Source organism: Marmota marmota, unplaced genomic scaffold, assembly GCF_001458135.2.
Source record: "Marmota marmota marmota unplaced genomic scaffold, marMar, whole genome shotgun sequence".
Classification (NCBI taxonomy): domain Eukaryota; kingdom Metazoa; phylum Chordata; class Mammalia; order Rodentia; family Sciuridae; genus Marmota; species Marmota marmota.
Genome location: NW_026000119.1, coordinates 1,612,969 through 1,626,259, shown reverse-complemented (window position 1 = coordinate 1,626,259; position 13,291 = coordinate 1,612,969). Strand labels below are relative to the sequence as shown.

Here is a 13,291-nt window from a genome sequence, read left to right as displayed (position 1 = left end):
GACCAGGAACTTGTGTAGATTGATACAGCAGGAGTGGGAACCGTTTATTGTAGGACAGGAGGGGTATATATACATTCCACACAGCTTATCTTAATTAACATAAACTAGATACAGCAGTCAAACAATAAGGAATCTCCACACTTAATGGCTCGCTAGCGTTACTTCACAAACCACTCCCTCTGACAAAATGCCAGGCGCCATCTTGACTTGTTTACAGACCCTAACAGTTGGAGGGGACAAGAACTATACAAACACTGTCGAGTAAAAAGTGCACACAGAACACAGAATTTTTTTCCATTGATTTTGACACTTTAGTTCAATAAAATGCTCATAAGGAAAATAATCACTTAAAGCATAAGATTTAGTTACATTGCTATTGTGAAGGACTTATGGAGAGCAAAAGAATGAACACTGATCAACTTCGCTAGCTAAAATGTAATTGGTTATTTTTAAGTTGGACACCTATGCGAGGCTTTGAAAATACAAAGCAGAAAGTAAAATTATGGAAACTTCATCAATACATTGACATAGATGTTTGCTTGTAGTTTTGGGTATCCAAAACCTTTTCCCACACATGGCACAGATGCCCCTTTTGCCAGCACAGCCCTGGCAGTAATGAGAACCCGAATGGTGCACAGCACTTGAACACATTCTGCAAGTGGAGAACATATTCTTTCCATATGGATCAAATCTTGCTTTTTTTGAAGTCAAATCTCTGTTTTCATTCAGCTTTCTTCTATCATTTTCTGCGGTATTCCTTGCACCATCTTTCCAGTATATTTGGAGTGATAGCAGCACCAAGGTTCTTTTCACAGTTTTCCCAGACCATCCTTCCACCCACAGTTCCCTCACACACATCGCAGTCCAGTCCTAAGAAATCATTCTCTTGCTCTTCAAGGAGAACCTAAAACCAAACAAACAAAAACAACGAATGACACATTGGAAAGTGTCACATAAATAAATAGTACCCTGATTCTGGGTGTGAGGAGAGATTTGACCGTAGCAAAACAAGGAAGATCAGCCTATAGCACAAAAGACATTAAAAGTTAAGCAAATGGCCATCTTATTACACCAGTCAAATGCTTTTTCAGCATCAGAGTGTCAGAACCCAAAGGAACTTTGGAGCTCCAACCCTTTTCTGTTAGAAGTGCAGCTGCAGAGGCTGAGCGTATTTCCAGGGGTCAAATAGCATGGAAGGGGGCCCCCAGATGTAGACTTTCCCCCTACTGCTGTGCTACACTGAGTCCCAAATTGCCAGATTACATCTGATTCACACCTATTGCTTTTCCACTAAGTTTCCCTTCTTTCTAGAGGAGTAGTACTTGGAGGGACTACTTTCAAGTTGCATCTGTCTTTATTTTACCTTCTGCTGTCATCTCAGGGTACATTGTCAACTATTTTAAATGGCTTGTTTTCATTTCACTATTTAATGTGTTCAATAAACTTTATCCAACTATATATACTCTACTCATTATTAAGCTCTTACAATTTCTAGGAAATCCTCTGGCCAAAACAGGATGAGACCTTAGAGCAGTTTCCAAAGCTTAGGAAATATTTGTTCTCTCCAAATCATATTAATATTTACTTTTAAAGACAGATGCCATATTTTTACACAAATATTTATGTAAAAATAATTGTAAATAATTATGTCATAAAGTACAATATAATATCAATTTTCACTTGAAGGAAAGAGACACTATCCATAAACTATGAAGTATTTTTAAAAGAAGCAGCACATAATTTGTTATAATAGCTCCCCCTAGTGAACATTGAACACTATTGTTTTCCGAACACTTTTTAGGGTTATTTTAATACTGGGCAGTGTCTTAGAAATCTTTCCATCATGCCTGTAAACAAAAGCCATGTCACCAAATGGTCTTTTCAGCTCCATGTATAGTTGAAAAGAATTAACCATATTCACAGAATGATTTTCAATTTGAAAAGACGGGTGTTATTTTTTTCATTCAATTAAAACAAGAAGACGAAAAAGAACAAGAATCCAGCAAACACAATTGACAATAAGAATTGTGACTTACTAAGCAATTCCATGTGCTACAGATTCTGCCCAGCACTTACATGGGAGATTTAATGCACTCCTTGTGTTACTTTTTAATATTAATGCCACAAGCAATCTTGTTTTATGGAGGAAGAACCTAAGTCCTTTGCTAAGGACATACAGCTAGAAAATGACAGAACTGAAACCTGAATCCAGGTCATCTGACTCCAGAGGCCATGCCTCAAGGTACTATTCAATTCTGTTGACAAGGAACAAGATTATTTAGGTCTCTAACCTGGTTTTTCTCAAAATAACAAACCTATTTACCAAATTGTTGCTTTACTTATACACTATCCTTTGTTTAGGTCCAGAAAGGCCCAGTCTTCTCCCTCCAGGGTCCCCATTCACCCTCCACCCCCCAGCCCTGTGTCTGCCACTGGGTTAGGAGGTTGTAGGGCTTCATTCCAGAGCAGGGGCAGAGAGACGAGTTGAGCACAAAAGTTTATTAAGTAAGAAAGTATTAAAAAATGAATGAAAATAATAAAGGAGCAAGTCTCAAGGACACCATGTGCCACCTCTGGCCACCTGGAACTATCTGAACATCAACATGATGAATATAAATCACAGGAAAATTAAGAATTCATGATTTTATACCAATGGCGAGAGAATGAGCGAGATGAACAAGAAAAACTGAGGGCTTTTGCTGAGAGGAGAGTGTTGAGGGCAGACTAGTAAATGTGAAGGGAAGGCAGGAGGTAAAAAAGATCTTTTGCAACCGACATAGTGAGACTGGATCAGGCAAGAAACATCAATTGATTCCAAATCTGGACAGAAATTTGATAAGGAATAGAATGACTGCATGCTCTGAAAGCGTCTTCCCATCCACTACTTCATGGTTGCAAGGGAAGAAAATAAAATAGTGATTTTTTTTAAAAAAATTTATTTATTTATTCTAATTTGTTATACATGACAGCAGAATGCATTTCAATTCATAGTACACACATAGAGCACAATTTTTTGTGTCTCTGGTTGTACACAAAGTAGAGTCACACCATTAGTGTCTTCCTACATGTACTTAGGGTAATGATGTCCATCTCATTCCACCGTTCCATCTCTTTCCTACCCCCATATCCCCTACCTTCCCCTCCCTTCCCTTTGCCCTATCTAAAATTCCTCCATTCTTCTCATGCTCCTTCCGACCCCTACTATGAATCAGCATCCATATATCAGAGAAAACATTTGGCGTTTGGTTTTTTTGGGATTGGCTTACTTCACTTAGGATGATATTCTCCAACTCCATACATTTACCTGCAAATGCCATAGTTTTATTCTCTTTTAATGCTGAGAAATATTCCATCATGTATATATACCACCGTTATAAAATAATAAATTTAAAGTGGAAAAATAAGATGACTCCTGCGTCTGATGAAAAAATGTGACATCGCCAGTCATAGGAGGAGCCCCTGGACATTATTTCCTCCAGATGCAAAGCCCTTGGAAGAACCTATCACTTATATGGTATCCCTATGAAAGGCACAGCCTGACTGTAACTACTGGAAACATCAGGAAAACCTGGTGATGAGTATTCCTCATCATAAGAAACAAAGACTCTGGAAACAATTCAGATTAAAAGATTAAAAAACAAGACAACCAAATGCAACTCCTCTTTGTAGATTTGATTTTGTACTGCAGAGGAAAATTCTAGAAAGAGCATTTCCCTCAGTCCGGCTGCAGCAAAATAACCGGGGCGGGGGGGTGGGGTGACGAGGAACTTGTGTACATTGATACAGCAGGAGTGGGAGCCATTTATTGTAGGACAGGAGGGGTATATATATATTCCACACAGCTTATCTTAATTAACATAAACTAGATACAGCAGTCAACCAATAAGGAATCTCCACACTTAATGGCTCGCTGGCGTTACTTCACAAACCACTCCCTCTGCAAAATGCCAGGCGCCATCCTGACTTGTTTACAGACTCTAACAAGCATTGTTAGGTCAACTGGCAAAATTGAAAGATGAATGGTATATTACACAGATTCCTGAACTGTGTTATATAGGATAATATTCCCATTTTTAGGAAATAAACATTGAAGTTTCTAGAGAGGGAAAGGTGAAATAATTTATACTCAAGTGGTTCATAAATAATTTATGCTCAAGTGGTTCATAAAAAAATGCATGAGTGTGTGAAGGTGTGTGTGTGTGTGTGTGTGTGTGTGTGTGTGTTAATGGGTACAGAGTTTTAATTTTGCAAAGTGAGGAACTCTGGCTGGATGGTGGCGATAGCAGGTCAGCCTTGTGAATGGACTTGATACCACTGAACTATACACTAACAAATGATTAAGATGATGCCTATTCAAAGATTTTTTTTAAAATATTTATTTTTTAGTTGTAGTTGGACACAATACCTTTATTTATTTTATTTTTATGTGGTGCTGAGGATCCAACCCAGGGCCTTGCACATGCTAGGTGAGTGCTCTACTGCTGAGCCACAACCTCAGCCTTCAAAGACTATATTTAAAAAATTTATAAGTAGAAGGAGTGGCAAAATAAGGCTCATGGGGTTAAATCTTAATAGGCAAATCTGGGTAAAAGACGTTTGTGTGTTCTTTGTACTATTTTTATTTTGGCAATCTTTTTGCAAGCTTGAAAATGTTTTCTATATAAATAAAGCTGTGAAGATCCCTCCAGCAGAGCAGTTCTGCTATCTCCCCAGTAGAGCCACCTTGTGAGAGGTACCAGGGACCCTGAGACCACCTGCACCAAAGCCGCTCACTCCAATTCAACCTCCTCAGTTGCCCTTTCATTCAGATGCCCTGAGGTGAGTAGATGACCAAACTGACCCTGGCTGGGTTGATCCCTTTAGATGATGGCATTCTTTAATGAATTGACTGGCTTCCTGGGGCCTGAGTAAACTCAGGTTGTGTGAGGTCAAGTAGACCAAGAGCCAAACCCTGTCTGTCTGGTCGTGACTCTGAATTAGCTGTGTGGCCTGAGCAAGTTGTCACCTTTGGAGATGAACACTCTGAGCTAGAATTTTTCTAAGGCTCCCTTTCATGTAATGGATTTATATCTTACCTCTACTACTCCTCAGAACAAAGTTATCAAATAAGTTCTAGACAATATGTCTCTAATGGTCCAGTAATCAGGAATGAGAAATCTTCCAAGTGTTATTTTTTTCCTCTTAGTAATTAACTGTTGGTGCTATGTTGTTCCATTGTGTCTAAGGAATGCTAGTAGTGAGGCTGTGTATGTTGTATAGAAAGAGAAAGAAAGAAGAGAGGGGAGGAGAAGGAGGGGAAGACATAGATGGTATTCTTTCTATTAGGAAGAATAACATGTATCAATGGTGACAGTTAAAAATCCGTTGCACTGCTGATCCCAGTGATGAATACTGTAATCCCAGTGGCTCAGGAGGTTGAGGGCAGGAGGATCACAAGTTCAAATCCAGCCTCAGCAACTTAGCAAGGCCCTAAGCAACTTAATGAGACCCTGTCTCAATATAAAAAATAAAAAGGCCCCTGGATGTGGCTCAGTGATTAAGATCCCTGGGTTCAATTCCAGTACAAAAAAAACAAAAAAAAACAAAAAACAACAACAACAAAAAAAACCCTGTTGCACTGATTTACATGGAAGACTAATGCTTTTCATTTTGTAAAATGTTTTGCAGTTCTAGAGTGATATCATATCCATTTTCTCATTTTATCTTTCAACAAACAAACAAACAAACAATATTATCCTGAATAATCAAGTAATTTTTCTTTCATTTTTTTTTTTTTTTGGTTCTGGGGGATAGAACCTGGGGCTCTTTACCATCCAGCTACACCCACAGTCCCTTTTGTTTTTTATTTTGAGACAGGGTCACACTAGGTTTCTGAGACTAGCCTCAAACTTTCAAATCCTTCTACCTCAGCCTCCTGAGTTGCTGAGATTACAGGTATGCACCCCCATGCAGTTTATCCCCATTTTAAAGATGAGAAAATCAATTTTTTTAAGGAATCAGGCTCTTTATTTGAGGATCAGTTTGAGTCAGAAGGGAGACAACACTGGAAAAATAAAATTGGAGATGGTCAATGACTCTTCGTTAATCTGTGGTTGTTCATGAGTTAGAATCCCAGTTTTATCCCAATCAAAATTTTCAGAACCTTTGAGATCTCTACAAAAAAACAACAAGCTGAACACTTCAAGAAGTCTCTGTCATGAAAGGCAAAGAAAGGCTGAGAAATCTTCCTAGATTCAAAAAAAAAAAAAAAAAAAAAAAACTGAAGAAGCATGAAAATAAATCAAGCATATAATCTTAGGTCGGGTCTTGAATTGGAGAAAAGAGTTGCTTTTATAAAAGACATCACTGGGACAATTGCCAAAATTTCAATTTGAACTGTATGTTAGTATTACCCATGTTAAGATTTCTGATTTTTATCACTGCACAAAGATTTTATGTAATCTCTTATATGAGATTGCCCTCATTCTCAGGAGATTTGCAATGAAGTACTTAAGGATTCTATAACCCCTGTAACCCACCCTCAATTGGTTCAGAAAAAATTAAAAAATATTGCTTGTATTAGTTTATTATAGTTACATAAGCCATAAACTAAGAAATGTGGCAAATATGGCAATACAAGGTCATTGCAATATTCTTATAGTTTTTCTGAGGCCTGAAATTTTCCAAGTTAAAAAGTTCAGTAGAATAAATAAAAAGGAAACACCTAGATAAAAACAAACAAAAAAACCTTAACCAGGCACCATGATGTACCCTGTAATCCCAGATACTCAATAAGCTAAGGCAGGAGGATGGCAAGCTCAGGGCCAGCCTGGGAAACTTAGTGAAACCTGTTTCAAATTTTTAAAAATGAGCAGGGGTTATTGGGAGCTGGGCATGTACTTCAGTGAAATAGCACTTGCCTAGCTTGCATGAGACCCTGTGCTCAAACACCAGAATACCAAAAGGAAAAAAATCATTCTAGGAAGTCATATTGCTTGCTTACTTACTTATTTATTTATTTATTTATTTATTTATTTATTTATTTATTTATTTGCTTATTTGCTTATTTGCTTATTTATCTTTTGGTACTTGGTATTGAACTCAGGGGCACTTGCCCATTGAGCCACATCCCCGGCCCTATTTTATATTTTATTTAGAGACAAGGTCTTACTGAGTTGCTTAGCACCTCACTTTTGCTGAGGCTGGCTTTGAATTCGCCATTCTCCTGCCTCAGCCTCCTGAGCCACTGGAATTATAGGTCCGGCTTCTATTTACTTTTATTACTATTGTTGCTATTGTTTTTATTAAAAAATTTGTTTATTTTTATTACTATTATTTTTATTACTATTATTAATGGTATGTCATGTTGCTTTTCTATTATTTTTATTACTATAATATAGTATCCTAATTTGTCATTATTGAGAAACATGACAACTCACCAAAGTGAACTTTCTACAATGCAAACAAAAACAGATGTGTACACTTTGATGTTGAAATAAAATTTCAGACTAATTTTGCAAGTATATTTAACATTTTGAATATTTCAAACAAAATATACAGAAATTAATCTATTCCAGATAATTCTGGGTATTTCAGGGGCTAAATCCTCTAAACAAACTGTGATCATAATTGTTTACATTGGTGTTCCCTGAGCAGTGTTGGGGTTTTTTGTGTTTAATCTACAAGACATCCCATCATAGCCTACCACTGGGACCACTGAGTCCTGCTGAAGAAGCTATACTGCCATTCAGATTGTTGCTGCTAAAAATTAAAAAAAAAAAACTCTGAGTTATCTGACTACCCTACAATCATCTATACTCCCTGATTCTATTTCTATTTTCAAACTCTCAAAGCTAGCTTCTACCTTAATCCACCAAAACAGTTTTTGTTTGTTTGTTTGTTTGTTGTACTGAGGATTGAATGGCGGGGGACAGGGAGGAGGTTGTACTAAGGATCCACATCCCCTACCCTTTTTAAAATTTTTTGTTTTGAGACAGGGTCTTACTAAGTTTTTTGGACCTCACTAAATTGCTGAGGCTGGCCTTAAAATTGTGATTCTTCTGCTTCAGCCTCTCTAGCCACTAGAATTACACATGTGCACCACCATGCACAGCCTGATTTTCTATTTCAACTATCATTTCTTCTACATATCCTTGGAGAAGAAGGTCTTTTGTTCCAACTGTGTTTGGTTTTGTTCTTTTAGAAAATAAATTAAAAGATTTTAAAAAAATTTTTTTGCTATTATTATAACATCTCAAGAAACAGGGAAAAAATGAAGTTAGGCACAGAGGAAGAGAAATGAGGATCAGGTTAGGAGAAAATGTTAAAAATATTTTATTTAAATATGATGTATTGGGCCGGGCATGGTGGCACACACCTGTAATCCCAGCGGCTCAGGAGACTGAGGCAGGAGGTTCAAGAATTCAAAGCCCACCCTCAGCAAAAAATAAAGCATTGAGCAACTCATTGAGACTGTCTCTAGATAAAATACAAAATAGGGCTAGGGATGTGGCTCAGTGGTTGAGTGCCTCTGAGTTCAATCCCCAGTACCTGGCCCCCACCCAAAGTGTTGTATTGTTTTGGTGCTTAGTGATAGAGCACTTTCCTGGCATGCTAGAGGCTCTAGATTAGATCCCCCCACCACCAAAATTAAAATAAAATTTAAATGGTGTATGTTCATAGACACATTTCACATGGGGAGGAAATAAAAGGACATGCACGGGACCAACTGTGACCAGCTTCCGTCTGTTGTGCATTGCATTTACCAGTGGATTCAAAGATAGTGCTTTGATTTGAAGCAATGTATTTTGTCAGGGCAAACCCACCCAGTACCTGGGGGAATGGACATACACACACACACATACACACACTTGGAGTATATATGCTACCATCCATCCTATATCCCTCCTGGGTTCTAATTGGGCAGAATGAAATGACAGGAAGCAGGACTGGCAACCCTTCAGCAGGAAGTTTTCATCCCTGTCTCTCATCCCCCTGGAACCTCTGGAACCTGCTAGTTTTGTTCCGTACTCTTGGGGGATTGCAGGAGGACTGACTAGCTGGGAAGGCAAGGTCTCCTGCCCAAGGCATAGAAGTGGTGATGGGAGAAGATTCTAACAATTCAAAAAGAAGATATCATTATTTAACATTATTTAGTAGTCCCTGCTATGCTGGACACTGGTATTTCCAGACAAGCACTAGGTATTGCAATGCTAGTACCCAGTGGGGCAGAGAAGGGCAAAGTCACCTTCTTAGCAGTTGTTCAGTGAGGTAACATAGAGGTAAAACCTCTGTACTGAGATGAGTATTGAAGGATGAAGGAAGAGTCCACTAGGCAGGTCCTGAGAAGGATTAATTCAACCTCTGCATAATTATAAGAGAGAGAAACTGTTGAAGAGTGAGCTGGGGCAGATCTGAAGGGCATGCCACACAGAGGCAGCAGCTTATTCTAGGTAGTTACTACAGGGCATCATGCTTCTCAAATAGGTTCCCCTGCAGTGTGCCAGGAGGTCTAGTAAGTCACAAAGCAGCCCATCTTTGAGCACACTTTAATGCAGTGTGATATTCACACAAATAGATGTGATCAAATAGCAAATTCATGTGGAGTTCTAAAGATAAGCCACAATATTTAAAATTTATTTTTTATTTTTCATTTTTATTTTTTATTGGGGATTAAACCCAGGGGTGCTTAACCACTGAGCCACATCCCCAGCCCTTTTTTAAAAATATTTCATTTAGAGACAAGGTCTCTTAGAGCTTCACTAAGTTGCTGAGGCTGGCTTTGAACTAGTGATTCTCCTGCCTCAGGGGCCAAGCCACCTTCCTAGCAGTTGTCCAGTTAGGTGACATGGAGGTGAAACCTCTGTACTGAGACGAGTACTGAAGGATGAAGAAAGAGTTTTTATGTGTCTGGCCCACAAAATTTTTTTTGGTGGGGGACATTGGGGATTGAATCCAGAGGCGCTGAGCTGAAGTACATCCCCAGCCCTTTTAATTTTTTTTTTTTTTTTTTTGAGAGAGGGTCTGGCTAAGTTGCTTGGGGCCTATTTAAGTGGCTGAGGCTGGCCCCACTACTTTAAATATTTTAAATTTTGTCCCCTGCCATCTCTATCCCTTGCCTTTGCAGCCAAATCCTTATTCATTTGCAACACAAGAAGAACTGCAATTATGTAGGCCAGATTGGTACTTAAGTAAGAAGCTTGCCTTTTTTTTTTTTTTTAGTTTTTAGATCAACAAGGCACAACGTTTATGCTGTTAAATTAAATTTATTTTTAATTAGTTCCTTTTAGTATTACATAATATTAGGGTTCATTGTGACATAATTATACAGATATGAATGTAGCTTGCCCTAATTCAGTTCCCAGTACTTCCCCTTTCCTTCCCCCTGCCCCTGTTCCCTCCCCTCTACGCATGGGGGTAGATTCACTGTGGTGTGTTCATATATGAACATAGGAAAGTTAGCTCAGATTCATTCCAACATTCTTCCCTTTTTCCCCTGCCTCCTCCCTCCCCCTCAGTCTCCTTCCTCTATCCACTGATCTCTCTTCTTGTTAAATCTATTTCTGTTGTATTTATTCAGTTTATTCTATGCTTATGAAGCCTATCACGAAGAAATCAGAGATTCCATTAAGACTTTTCAACATTTATATAGTCTCCCTGTATTTTTCCTTCTTACAAAACTTAATACTTGGGCTAGGGTTGTGGCTCAGTGGTAGAGTGCTTGCCTGGCACATGTGAGGCACTAGGTTTGATCCTTAGTACCACAGAAAAATAAATAAATACAATAAAGCTACTGTGTCCATCTACAATTAAAAATTACTTAAAAAAACAATACTTTAATTCACTTTGGATTGATTTTTATTTATTTACTCTAGTATAAGATATTAAGTATGAGAACTAAATAGGTTTCTCCCACAAACTGCCATTTTTTCTAATATATCCCATTAGTTTCTCTTTTTATTCATGGTATATAATTTTATCATAACTTTATCATATATCAAGTCCTTTTTTCTATTACATAGATTCTGTCTCTGGCCTATTTATTCAAATGGAACTTGGATTGTAATTGCATGAAACTTTAAAAGGGCCGAGTAAAAGACACCACTTTACAGTAGTGATTGTAATGGTTCTATACAGCCAAGACATCATCTCTATCTGGCAGGCAAAGAAGCAAGGAGGACAGACCTGCGGCCCACGGAAGTTGACAACCAGACAGAGAACGTCTGTAACCTTAGTAGCCCCAGGGCTCTGTGTGGCAGGCACAAGTTGATCTGCAGGACAACAGCTCTGAGGTACACAGGTTTCAATTTTCCAGCTTGTGCAACCCAGTCCCAACCCAAACTCCAGGGGGACCAATTCAACTGAGCCTACCTGGATCATGTGCTCCTCTAAATCCAACCAACATTGCTAGAAGAAAAGAGTGGATGCCAAGAAAGTCACTCAGTGTTACCAGAAATGAATGCTAAGCAAGTGAAAATAATTGGAGATCATGCAGGAAAGCTCTGGGTATTTTTTTAAGTTGCACACATTCTGCAAGTTATTATTATTATTCTGCTATTATTCCATCATTTAATTATACTTTCTTGCAACACAAGGAAGCTATTGTTGTATTGTAAATATATTTGCATGGGCAGTCTTGCCAAATTTTTGATTCTAGAATTTTTCAGTTGATTCTCTTTGGATTTTTAATTAGATAACAATATTATCTGCAAATAATAACTGTTTTGCCTCCTACCAATTTTTTTTTTATATATAATTTGGGGCTAGGGGGTTTTGGCTCAGCGGTAAAGGGCTTATCTAGCACGTGCAAGACCCTGGGTTTGATCCTCAGCATCACATATAAATAAATAAAATAAAGGTATTGTGTCCAACTACAACTAAAATATAAATTTTTTTTTTAAAAAATAGGGATTGAATCCAATAGTGCTTTATCACTGAGCCATATCCCCAGTCCTTTTTTTAAAAAAACTTTAAGATAGGGTCTCACAAAGTTGCTGAGGCTGGCCTTGAACTTGAATCCTCCTGCCTTTGCCTCCAAGTTGCTAGCATTAAAGGCATGCCTAATTATAGTGATATTAGTCATTTTTTGGCCTCCCTATTTATTTCTTAATTTTTTATTAAAGATGTTCTACAGACCTATTGAAAAAACAAATTTGAACAATGCAGAAGAGACAAGAGGATTAAAGCCTTTCTCCTTTTACATACCCTTTTAATTGTACCCCATTGCCACAAATTCCTTGGGTATTTTTTCATCTATTTTCTACACATATAAAATGGGATATAATAATTTTATATACCTGTTATATAATGTTACTTAATGTTGTATATAATGTCACATCATTATTTCATCCCCAATATAATTTTTTTTCTTCTTTCTTCTAAAATAGATGAATCTCTTTCCCTTTTTTCCTAATTTTTAAATATAAGACAGTCATACCCTGCTTTTGATATTTAGGACCTGACCATTCTAGCACTAGTTTTCTTGTACTTGAATGCTTATGTTTTACCTTTTTCATTATCTTGCCACAGATCTTTGAGTGGTTGTTTAGGAAATGTATCTCAGTGGTATATTTTCTAAATCCTTATAGTATTTGAATGTTTATCAATTTAATCAAAAAATATATAGCATGGTTCTAAAAACTGAAGATACTGTGGTGAATAAAACAAATTGGTTTTTTTTATTCAGCTTTCTGTTGCTGTGACAAAATACCTGATAAAATCAACTTTAAGGGAAAAAAAGGTTTATTTTGGCTCATAGTTTCAGAGTTTTTAGTATATGATCAGCTGGCTTCATTTCTTTTAGGCCTGTTTCCTAGCACGTGCAAGACCCTGGGTAGAAGGTGGCAGAAGAAAGACGCTCACCTCATGGCAGCCAGGAAGTGAAGAGAGAGGGGAAGGAGCAGAGACAAGATATAGTTCCCAAGGGCACACTCCCAAAGATCAATTCCCTTCAAATAGGCCCCGCCTCCTATAGTTTCCACAACATCCCAACAGTCCACTCAGATTATAAAGCCATCAATAGACTAATCCACTGATGAGGTCAGAGCCCTCATGATCCAATCACTTCCTAAAAACCCCACCTCTGAACAATGCTGCATTGGGTACCAAGCCTTCAACACCTGAGTCTTGGGGAACCTCTCAGATCCAAACCATCCATAACTGTGAGGGAGACAAACAATAGTTCAAACACTAAAAAGTGACAGAGTCTGTGCTACCTTAGGTACAGGGTTTCTTTTGGGGGTGATGAAAATGTATTGGAATTCGATAGTGATGAAGGAGGCACAACTTTGGTAATATACAAAAAAAAAAAAAA

The 13,291-nt window shown here is 37.9% G+C and overlaps 1 pseudogene; it reads right to left on the bottom strand.

Moving 5' to 3' along the window:
• Positions 1 to 157: 157 nt before the first annotated feature.
• Positions 158 to 13,291, bottom strand: part of LOC125611057 — a 21,116-nt pseudogene continuing 7,982 nt past the window's right edge.